This window comes from Neocloeon triangulifer, unplaced genomic scaffold (assembly GCF_031216515.1).
Source record: "Neocloeon triangulifer isolate White Clay Creek 2 clone unplaced genomic scaffold, ASM3121651v1 ptg000002l, whole genome shotgun sequence".
Classification (NCBI taxonomy): domain Eukaryota; kingdom Metazoa; phylum Arthropoda; class Insecta; order Ephemeroptera; family Baetidae; genus Neocloeon; species Neocloeon triangulifer.
In genome coordinates this window covers 8981518-8993976 of record NW_026775545.1, presented here as the reverse complement: position 1 = coordinate 8993976, position 12459 = coordinate 8981518, and the positions used below count along the sequence as shown (strand labels likewise).

Here is a 12459-nt window from a genome sequence, read left to right as displayed (position 1 = left end):
TCATGCTCCTTGTGCCGATTTGCACGCACTTCAATAAAATATGGATTTTCACACAACTGATTTTACAAAAAAAAAATTAAAATCTCCACAATGATAATTTAAAATTAATACACTTTAACGCGCAGGAATAATCAGACAGAACGGGAAACTCTTGAATTTACGGTCGGAAAAAATTGTCACTCAATAAAAATAAAATAAAAAAGTTAAAGATCATTTTTTTCGGACGTAAAACGCCATACATGTTTCACCACCTGGGCTTTTCAGATCACTTTCGTACACACACACACTTTATCACTCTTCTTTCTGGAAACTCGACACCATTATTGAAATTCACATTTATGCATTTATTTTGAACGTTACGCCGCATTATACTGATTTCTGTTCTCTTTTTTCAGTTGACAATGCGGCACGGGAGAATGGCCGGTGAGCCCCCGACAATGATCGTCGCAACTAATGTTCCATTTTGGGGTGGAAACAACAAAAGCAGCAGTGGAGAAGAGCGGCGTCGAATGCCACAAGAGACGAGCGAGCTGGGAAGATTTAGCCTCAGGGCGCGTTTCAAATGCCAAGCCAGAGAATTTTCAACGCTACAGAATAGCTCATTAAGCTTTAAAAGCGCTCTTCAGACCACAAAACGGTCTTAATGACAAAAATTCAGCTGTGTTATGTGACTTAATTCTCTATACGGGCTCTAACAAATGTCTTGCTGGTTAATTTAAGCATTACTGTTATATTGTAGTGGTGGTAAATTGTCAATCATGTTTTACATGTTTTAAAAATAATTTTTTTAAATTATCTGCTGTTCACTCGGAATAACTTTAAATTACAATGTAAACTGATATAATAAAACTTACCTGTATCACATGGAGGAATTTGAAGTATCCAAATGGCTTATCTGAAACAAAAATATTAATTAAAAATAAATTGTATTTACACATTGATTTGTTTGTGGAAATATGCCTCATGCTATACACAAATTTTGAGGACAATGATGGTGAATTTATCATATAAATAGTGCCCAGTGTTACTTTAACAATCACGAATTGAATCTTGTAAATACTGAAAGAGTGGAGAAACAATTTGCAATGCATAGATTTGTCTGGCAATCACATGGATTGCAATTAATTTATAATTATTTGTATTTAAATATTTAAAAAAAAGTATATTGTTTTTTTTAATACCATTATAATAGCTAATTATTTTAAAATTTTGATAACAAATCTAAATATATTTTAATAAACAAACAATTGTAATGATGGTAAAAATGTTATAACTATAATTTTAAATAATAAAACAATATGTTAAAAAATAATAATAATAATACCAAACGACATACATAATGTTAACATCTGCGCTGGGATATTATAAATTTTGTAATTTTTGGCAATGCATTTTTGAGGGTAGGCAAACATTGCAACAATTGCACTGTGCGGGTTGCATAACGTGAGCAGGAATCAGGGGCCGGTCGCATTATTATTGATAAATATTATCAATTTCATCTGGGAAAGTCTGTATGTATTTTCTCTCTCTATCTCATCTTCGGGCGCGTTTTATTTCGGCGGAACGGGCGAAAAGGTCGTTGCGAGGACGACCAATGGGCACGCCGCTCCATAAATAAGGCGAGCAAGCACATTTTGATGAGGTGCTCTGTAGTCCTGCTCATGCACTTGCCTCGTAATGCCGCTCATTATGCGGCGCGAATGAAACTACTGCCAACGCCATATTTATTTGAATATACATTTATTCCCGCGCGCTCGCACAGAGGGTCGGATTCCTCCTTCGGGGGTGCAGATGCTCGCTCACGAGATGGGAAAAACGAACGACCTTTTCGCCACTCCAGGTGACACGCACAAAAAATTGGTTCCGCGTTTTCATCTCTCGAGTGGCTGCCGGCCGCGATAAATTACATTCGCTCTTTTCCATCTCCCGCCCCTGGCTTTTCTCTCTCTCAGCGCGTCTCAGCTGCACCCTTTTTTGCACTTGGCTGGTGTCGGCAGCTGTGTGCGCAGATCCGTTCAATTCCCATTTGCATAGTTGCTGATATTGCAATATCAATTGATTTGCCGGGCGGCGGGAATGAGATGGGCCGCCCTCCCAACGTATTATTATTAAGGCATATCCGACGGAGGGCAAAAATGATGTCCCCGTTTGATACTCGTCTCTTATCTCGTGGTAAATGACGAGTGAAACATTTTGCTAAAAGTATGGGATGAGAACAAGAGAGCGAAGAGGCAATACGGCTTTGCCATCTCGCATGTAGCCCTCGCGCTGCTCTGCAGAACGGAGCAATTGTGCAACCTTACACTCTAGCAATTTCTGTACTCTGCTTCTTTTCCAACGGCCAGAATGTGTGCCATGTAATTTTATTTCATGTTGTGCTTGCAAACTTATTTTATACGTCGAGAACCAGCGATAAAGGACGAGCTGTAAAATTATTAATTCAGCCGTGCCGTAGCTCTTTGGAAATTGATTTTCTTGTCAATGCCGCGCGCACGCGATCGATCTTTCGCAACTTGGACTCTGTGTCTTGTGATATGGTCAGTTTGATTTCCAATAAATCGTAACAAAATGACGTGGGAATAAAGTGTAATGGAATTGTAGCCATAACCCAGGCTATGGAGAAAAATTTAAGTGACTTAATTTTGTAATTGATTTCTTTACTACTAGAAAATAGCTTTGATCGCAATATTAATTTTTTAGGGTATAAATGTATAATTGTGTAAAACCATAATCAAATGTCCTAATTATATTTGATATCTAAGCATCAAAAATTAAGCTCTCAGCTGAGTGAAATTTCTTTCAAATGGTGGTCAAGATATACATTTTATTAAATCAATATATTTATTTTATTTTTTTTTTTCAAAATAACAAGAGTAAGGAATTAACGAACTATATGGACCAAGTTGCTACAAGGAAAATATGTATATTGTGGGGAAAAAATCAAAATTATTTATTTAAAGAGAAATTAGAATAATGCAATAAACAATAAAAATTAAATTATTTGAGAGATGCGAGAGTTATTAATTATTTTATGTTTATTTAAGTAAAATTTTACATATCTTAAAATTTACGTCCAGCTTAGTTTCATTTGAGCTAAAGATTTAAATTGAATTAGGAATTTCAAACTTTCAAAAGCTATAAAGCAAAATCAACAGATTTTAAATTGAAAAAGAAATGTTGACCGAAAAAATTCTGTGCTAAAATATCCCAGAAAATTGGTTAACTTTTAAATTATATATATCCTCTCTTCATTATTTTTTCTTTTTGTATTTTTTGCAATTTTTAATGCTTTTCAATTAAATCAGAAAATTCATGGTGAATGTAGATTTGACTCAATCAGGTACAGCACTTCTCCATAGTTGAGGTATATTTCTGTGACCCACGCATTTAGAAAACTTTGTGGTATTTCTACACGTCCTTTCCCTCGACAGCTCGGTTTACTCTCGGGCGCATATCTTCCAGCTATTGCATTTTACAGCTACGAACTCCGGCATGTGGAAAAGATATTTTAGCTGCTGCTGCTGCTGCTTCTGTCCCAAGGATGTATGGATGCTGGTGTTTCTTGCTCACACACAGGGCACCGATAAAAAAAAACACATGCTCACAGAACGTCTCACACCTTTCACCACCTCATTTCTAAATAAATATTATTAAACACTGCAAGAAAAACAGAAATTTCACTTGCGGGGTAAACATTTAGAATTAAAAAAAAAAACATCAACTGCCAAAAGTTGCTGCAGGTACATAATGAAATTTCTAACCCGACGAATATTCTCTGGGAAATTTGAGCTTGCCTGAGAGAAAATTGGTGCGTGTTCTGTTTTGTCAAGAAACACAGAAACATGCCACACAGGGCGGCGGTGTGTGTGTTTTTGAGAGAGGCAAAGGGAAAGAGCAATGTTGGAGACGAGACTGTTTGGCAGTAATTTGCTTCAAGTGTATGAGGGACAATTTTGCGCCCAGTCCAGACGGCATCATTCGAGAGGAAAGCCTCCTTCCGTTTGCATCGTCGTGCCGAACACGCAAAAAGATCGCATTTCCCTTCAGCAAGTCAACAAAGCAGGACGTCTTCAAACTATAGAGGGTGGAAAATTCTATTTGCGTTTTCACTTTTGAAAAAAGGTGAGTCTGACTTAATTTAATTTACAATTAGATATATCAGATATAGTGCTATAAATGTGCTTTTTATCTAAAATAATTTAGTGTATTAACATTTCAAACACCTTCAAAAATTTAAAAATTAAAGAGGTTCTCAGTACACTTACTAATTGGAAAAAAAACTAATTTCACCAGTTGCAGAAAATTTATCGATCGGACGAAATAAACTTTATTATTGATTTATCATCTCTTTTTATTACAATATTTTTGAATGCATTACACAGAATGATAAAAAAATATATCTTTTTTTATCACAATTTTATTTAAATGCAAATTTATGTACTAATATGGCTACCTATAGATAATTAGTTGCCATTTTTAATTCGAGTTGTGATTTCAATTTTAATGATGCCCTTAACCATAACGAAGTGCAATAAATCCATCTTTTACGACCTCGGGGCGAGCAGTAAAAATAATTAAACTGATATTATAAGCAGGAAAACACGTGTATCGCACACAATGGGCTCATTAACTGCCATTCGATGAATTGCTGTCCACTTCATTAGGATTTTTACGACCGATTTAATATTCAAATATTTTTGCCGCGTCTGAGTTGTAAATCAGTGAGCACGGCCCATTGCCAAATGCGCCGCGTACGTTCAATTAGCCCCTGGTAATTAGGCATTCAAATAATCGGATGGACGCAAAAGTTTGTTTGGTTTTGCAAGCGCTGGGAGCGCCGCCGCCGCTGAGCCACTGGCCTTTTTACGGCTCCTAAATAGGCTTTGAGGGGCAATAAAAATTTTTATGGCATCGCCAAAGTCATTCATTCACGGCTGGCTGGGATGCAGGCGTTCAACTCACCTGCTTTTTATTATATAGCCCGTCTCAACTCACCTCTCTCCAACATTTGCATTTATCTTGGATTGTAAAAAATCGTTTCGTGATTATCTAAAAAATAAAAATCATATTTCTTTTCGTCAATAATTTATCTGAGCAAAACCTGATTCATCGCGGTCGTAAAATCAGCTTTAGAGAAATTAATTTTTGATTGTCGATATAAAATTTTAGACATATTTGGAGAAGAGTCCTCTTTAGGCGGACGAGCCAAAAGTCAGACTCGGAAAATTTTCGGCAGCGACGACTGGCGGGCGAGAGCGGAAGCGTTTGCATCTTTAATAAGGGAGGACGAGAGGGCGAAAGTCACCCCAGCGTGCGGAGGGAGCACTCGGGAGAGAGGATATGCAACACGCACAGCAGCGGCATGCGTGTGTGACAAAATTCAGGAGACATCTAGTCATGCATGCCCGAACTATTTGCCTTCCGACCAAAATTCAAATGTTGTCCATGCGAGCTCTTTTGAATTTCTAATACCGCCTTAGGGAATTTGTATACGAAAATAAATTTGGTTTTATTATTAAGATAGTCGAAAGGCGCGAGAAATGGAAATGGTCAATTTGGGTCTCATTATTGAAGTGCCAAAGTGTGTTTTTATTTTTATTCCCGAAAGCTGATGAGATACTCCTCCTCTAAAATTAGAGTATGGATTTACGAGGGAAAAATGTGCCTAGTTTTTTTCCTTTCGGCTGAACGACGAGATAAATCCTTTGCAGCAGCTTTTGGGTTGGTGTGGTGTGCGCTGAATTTTGTAATGAGTCTCGTCGCCAAAGAGATTTATGAATACCCAAAAGAGCAGCGAGAGATGCCATAATAAACACACATTTTACGACGCCATTAAATAAACAACTTAACTTTCATGCAACAAACTTTATGATGAATTTACACACACACGCACGCACACATGCAGCAGCCGCCCTCAAAGGCAGCGCGCCTGATGAGCCTCCAGTAATAACACGGCAAAAGTGAGCAGTTGAGGCCTTTTGCTTGCGGCTCAAGTGCCTCCTAGTGCGCTCTAGCAGTCCACCAGAGTGCCACGGCATTAGAAATAATTTTCCAGCAACAATTTTATCTTGTGACAGGCCTCTCGAATGGCCATACCATTTTGGCATGACAGTATAAAATAGTATACATCTTATTCCACTTTATTCTAGAGCCTCCAAATTGCGAATAATATATGCTCCCAGCTCATAATTCTAGATGGCATTTTTTTATTCACATTAAAATAATTAGTATCTTCATATTAATTTATTTTCGCACAACAATTTATATGATTTATTTATTTATTCCCCACATCCTTGGTAAACAGCATTGCAAAAAACAAAATTTCTCGTACAATAATAAGTGGAATCAAGCATGGGCATGAAAAAGTAAACATTAAAAAGTTTACCAGAAAATACAGGAGTAAATAATAGTGTTCAATAATGAAAAAAAAAATTATATTACATTAAATTTTTGCAATGCATTAATAATCCATTTACATGAAGTTTGCTATCAAAGTGATAATATTCTTGAATTGAAAGCACTAGCCACTGTTGAAAGCATAAAGTTTATTTTAATTATATCAGAAAGTGTAATAATTTATAATTAATTACATTTATTAATATTATATGTGAATATTTATCAGTATAAAATTAATTAATATATGTATACAAATAAAATTAAAATTTTACCTATATTATTATATTAATAACTTTTACGGTGAACTACGTTAGACACAAGATAGGTAACATAATTCCACGTAAAGGCTTTTAGTCAAAAGTTACTAATATATTTATTTCCCGTTTCGAGTGGTTTCTTTGGTTTTAAATTCTCAGTAAAATGTTACTCTTTTATTATTGTTTTTATGTAATGTTTTTAATCAAGTTATTGAAAATCTAACAGAAATTTAGTTATTATTTGAATAATTAGCATCATACGCACACAAATATAAACAAACTTTATACTTAAATGGATTAAAATAAAAAAAGATCTTCCGTCCGTGTTATACCTAACGCTTCAGGTGTTTAAAAAGTTGCCCTGAATAAAATTCCAAAAGGCGAGCCGTTTTCAGAGAAGTCCAGGAATCGATCTAGAGCGGCTCTGCTATAGCTTTGTCAGTGACGCAGAATCGGGAGCCATAAATATCTCGGCTGAAAGGGTTATTTGTGCGCTTGCATGATTGACCGAGTCGCACCTTGCTGCAGGGCTGTTCGCTTTTGTCTCTCGGTTGCGTCACAAAAGGGTTGCACGTCGCCTTTGAGGTGGACATGTGAAAGACCAAGGTCGCGTTGTTGGTGACGCTGAATAAAAAAAAGTTTAACCGGGGAGAATCTCAAAGAGCCACAAACAAGTCAGCTTGAAACAAAACACCCCCAGGCCAATGCTCTTGGTTGAGAAGAACCGAGCCAAAGAGCACGCTGGGCTTAAAGAGTTACCAAGGTTTTCCAACTGCTTAGACATTTGATCTCTATTCTTAAAGAAGATTACTAAAAAGTCACCCCAAAGACTGGGGATTTACTAACTGCCAAGTTTAAGTTAATGGTTTGTAACTTAAAATGAAAGGAAAGTTAATTTTCGAAATATTGTTAGAACCAAAATTTTTTGGAAAAAATTAAAACATTTAAAGCAGCATAAATTTTTTTGTGTAATTAATTAAATAATTTTAACTCTTAAAAATTCAAACGTTTGAAGTAATAAATTTAAATTAATGTAAATATCTTTATGTTAAAATAAAAGGTAACGTGTGAAATCATGCATGGGTAAGTAAAAAATATGCGTTTATGTAAATCGGGTTTGAAATTCAGCAGGACATAAAATGCGAAGCATACGAGGCGAGAGGATCTCCAAACTAGACTCTTTACGGTTCATAAAAATTATGAGTGAATTACAAGTCAATAAAATAATTAAATGAGCCTTTTTATGCGACCCGAGCACGCGTCATTTCTCTCGGCTGGAAAACAAAACTCACTGGCTCGTATCGCGTTTCATGAATGAAAGAGTGATTCTCGGCTTTTATGGCTGCTCTAAAAAAGAAAACATCAATAAAAAGAGCACCAGGGAAAATAAGGAACAATGCTAGTCTGTACGCAATGCACAGCTAAAAGACAGCCATTGCTGATTTCAATACTTTTGCCACGTTTCAATGAGATTAATGTATTGAAAATTATGACTGGTGAAGACCGGCATTTTATTTTTATAAAAATAAATTATATTACTGGTAATGAATAATATATTTAAGTAGTATAATGCACTTTTACCACAGATATGAGTTATTAAAAACAATTTTAAAATTTAATCCATTACTCAAGGATGGGCTCTTTCAAACTTTGCAGGAGATAAGTATAATGGCACACATAAATTTTAATTATGGCTATTATTAGTTAAAAATAAAGATTTTATCATAATAATACATTTAAATCATTTTACACAATTTAATAAGTAGCAGCCAACTTACCTATTATATGTTGTTTTGTTTCACCTTATTTACCTAATTTCAAAATAAAAACTACTGTTTTCAGATAATTGGCTGTTTAAAAATGTTCACTTATAAACTCCTTCCTTAAACACTAAATTTTTATTTAAAAGTAAAAAATGTCTTATAAATAATCACCTATTAGGTTTTTTCCAGCTATTATTTATCCTAATCTAATTAATTTTAGCAATCTAATCATCAAGATATAATCAATTTTATAATAAATAATACATTAAAAAAATCTGATGATAACATCTGATTAAATTTGAATTTTTTTTTCAATAAAGAACGACGTACATATCACGCTACCGGAGTGCAATGAAAGGTGTCAGATAAATTTCCAAGGCGCATTCAGCTGCCAAGTCAAAGAAAGATTCCTAGGCGTATTGTTAAACGCGTTTTCGAGTAAGGTCACTTTGTGTGTGTGTGTGCGTTACTCGTCGCCGGCTGCATAGCCAAAGGGTTAGTGACTCGGCGGCGGAACAATGCTGGAAAATCGTTGCGACAGCACAGATCGCTGCAGCTGATAACAATAAAGGTTTCAAGGGTAACTTTGTGACTCGGGGGGAATTGGAGCAGGACAAAAAAGAAGAAGAGCGGGAGCCCCATTGCCCTAGTATTGGCTGCAATCACGAGAGGCGTCAACCGAAATCACAGAAAAAAATCACTTGCAGCCGGCGTTACTGCAGTTTTTGGCCAACTGCCGAGGGATGAGCAGCGGATTCATCGCCCCAGGTACGTGAATCACGGTTTGTTTGCTCTCTAGATGAAAATTAAAATGGCATCGATGGAGGAGATTTTTATAAGGATTTGATTAATTACTTTTTTCCTACTAAAAGTTGTAATGATCAAGTGGATAAAGTGGATTGTGAGATTATAAAAAAGGGCAAGGTTAAAACTAATAATTTATTTGCAATCTTTTAAAATTTTCAATGTTTTGGGGAATTAAGAATTTCACGATCGATGGTTCATTTATGTGTAAGAATTAAAATTCTGATTTTCCTAAATGGTTTATTTTACTCGTTTAATAATTATTTCATTGAATATTGGGTTTTTCTACAAAACAATAAACGGCTCCCAAGAGCCCAGTTCAGAGGAAAATAATTTTCATATTTTGCTTAATATATTTAAATAGATATTTATAAGTATTTTTTCGTGAATACAATCAATTAAGCCATGTTCTCAAACTTTTTCAGTTCTGTCCAGTTCTGTCAATATTCACAACTCCACTTATTGATGTTATATTATTTTAATCGATAATAATATGATTAATTGCAGAAAAAAATTATCAATAACTTATTCTACAACGTTGAGTTAAATTGAAAAGAAAAAACCCGTATGAATTCTGATTTGAAATCCACGCACAACTGAAACTTTATTATAGGCTTCCAACATTTGTGAGGCTCATTCATGACGCCGAAAAGCAGCGTGCGCGTCGGCGGTGGGAATTATTTTTAAACGTCGCCGAGTGACCCTTTGGCCGTCCATTTGTGATATGTAAATTGCACTCGGCTCTTTCTCTCTCTCGCTCCCTCGCTCTCCGTCTATTTTTACGGCCGCCGAGACTTTAATATTATTATTATGGCCGCGGCGCTATAGTTGCGTGTGTTTGCTCTGCGCTTCATCCATCTTCAGCACAAAAGTTCAAAAACAAAACTCGGCCGGTGCTCTTTGGGCGGCCCATAAAACGCGGCGTTAGCGATTCATCCCAGATTCACGCCTGACACAAATTATTTTACGTGTGTATCGCCAGCTCTGATGAATCGCCTCTAGAAATTTCTTTATTGTCAGTTTGATTTGCTTAATAGGCGCAGGCATAGAAATTGAGCCGATTTCTATTACACATGATGAGACGTAAAAATAAATAGTTTTACTTTTACAAAGTTTAATATTCATTTCATTATTATAAAAATTGTTTTTTAAATAATATTATTTTATAATTTATTTATTATGTTTCAATTAATTTACTTTTTAAGTTTTAATTTATTTCAAATTACAGTATATTAAAATTAACTCAACAATTGTTTAAAAACCAATAAATATATTAAATAACCAAAAGAATGGAAAGAAAAAACTAAATATTCAAACATAGATCTTTCTTTAGTGATGTTGTCATATACATTATGCAGTTTGTATCTTCAAATTCACTGTTATAATATTTCACATTCAATGAATATTAAATACATAATTTAAAATAATAAATAAATAAATAAAACTTTACAAACAATTGTTAAAAACTATTATATTATGATATGTTGAATAAAATATATCAGGCCATAATTTTTTAACAATTACAAAGTCAAGAGGCGGTGCATTTTTCATAGAAATTTTAACTGTCGTTTAATCCTCAAAATTTTGCAATTTGTTAAATTAAAATTAAATTTCAGGGACTTCATATATGTGTGTTGATTAGATTAATTAAATAAAAAGGGCAATTTTAACTCAACATTATTTTTAACGATGATGACCGGATTGCATAATTCTTTTAAAAGTGCATAGACTGCATTTTTTTCCTTCTTTTTTTTTGCTGAATAGCTTATCAATCTCAAAATAAATAAATAATTCTGGAACGCTGTCGACTACGTAGCCAATTATAAATACACTAACCCAATTTACGACCTTGGCAAAACAATTACATTTATGAATTATAATGCAGGTCGAGCCCTAGTCACGGTGCAAAAGGCGTGAAAAAGATCCTCGCGTCAAGATTAACCGAGAAATTCAAACTTTCCTCGGCGGCCGCGTGAATAAAATATTACATTATTCATATTTAAAATGCACAGTATAAATCTGAGTAACTTGCACACCGGCAGGTGAATGCTGCTTGTATACCTGGGGTATTAATTTTATAAAAATTTGAGGTGATCTACCAGAGCGATAAATACTAAAGAAAACAAAAGCTTGGCCAGAGAAAGAAAAGCGATTCTCACCGCCGGCCATGATGGGCGTGATCTGGTGGCTGCGAGAGATGCTGCGGCGGCCGGCATCGCAGCATCAGCCATCCTCGCAGCAGGAGCCGAGGCGGCCATCATGGATCACAGCTGGACCTGGACCAAGCTTTATTGCTCACTTTTACCCTCGCAACGGTTCGAGGTATCACTCCAAGAGCTTCTTTTGTTGGCCACGAATTCCAGGGATTTAGTCTCAAGCGTTTGGATGCCTTTTCTTATTTTGTATGCCCGGCCTGATCCACAAAAATTCGAGAGAGAAAAGAAAAATACAGCGTAGCTGGCTCTTAAAAATAAACGCCGGGAACACAAAAGTTTTTTGATGGTTCAGTAAATGTGCTTAAATGTTAATTTTTTCATTAATTTCTTTATAAATACATGAGTTTCAAAATAAATTAAATTTGCAACCAGGGAAAATTATCTGATTCTCTGCAAGAAAATTTTACACTAATTGTAAGTGAGTTTCATATTCTATTTGTTCACTTGATTAATTAACTTTCAAACAGTATTATTTTGAATGTATGTAAACATTTTCCCATTGTAAAATCCAGTATTTTCTTAACAAGCTTTCATTTCAATTTTCAAAAAAATCTGCATTACATAAATCTCAAGGAAAATGACACACCTCCCCTTTTTTTGTTATAGAAAACTTTTGAAATTTTCTACACCTCTCCGGCAACTTTTTGAAATTTGTTGTATGTTTTGCGCATCCAAAACTTTTTGTCGGCCCTCTCACAAGTTTTTCAAGGGCTGCGAGAACACATTTAGGAAATAAAAGGGAGCATCCCTCTTTGCATCTATGCAAATGCATTAAGACGAAATTTCCCATTCCGCCGGCAAAGTTCCCCTCTCGAAGCGAGCTAATTACAAAAAGCGCTAATTCAAAGCACGAGCGCCGAGAAAATGTGAAAAAGCGAAGAAGAGACTTGCAGGGCGATTGCTCGGAAATTGGCTTTTGTTTGGCGCGCACCAAATTACACCGGGAAAACGAGGGGAGGCGAGAGAACGCGGCCAGAAATTATTAAAAAAATCCTGGCGAGAAGAAAAAGCTGGCTGGCGTGC

General features: G+C 35.4%; 2 long non-coding RNA genes across 2 annotated transcripts in view; one reads left to right on the top strand and one right to left on the bottom strand.

The window, feature by feature from the left end:
* The window catches only part of LOC132205151 (uncharacterized), a 47606-nt gene extending 46590 nt beyond the window's left edge, over positions 1 to 1016 (top strand). The window contains exon 4 of the long non-coding RNA XR_009442674.1: positions 396 to 1016. This is a non-coding gene — a long non-coding RNA (uncharacterized LOC132205151). The remainder of the gene's footprint in view (positions 1 to 395) is intronic.
* The window catches only part of LOC132205144 (uncharacterized), a 216429-nt gene that overhangs the window by 102865 nt on the left and 101105 nt on the right, over positions 1 to 12459 (bottom strand). The window contains exon 6 of the long non-coding RNA XR_009442667.1: positions 855 to 895. This is a non-coding gene — a long non-coding RNA (uncharacterized LOC132205144). The remainder of the gene's footprint in view (positions 1 to 854; positions 896 to 12459) is intronic.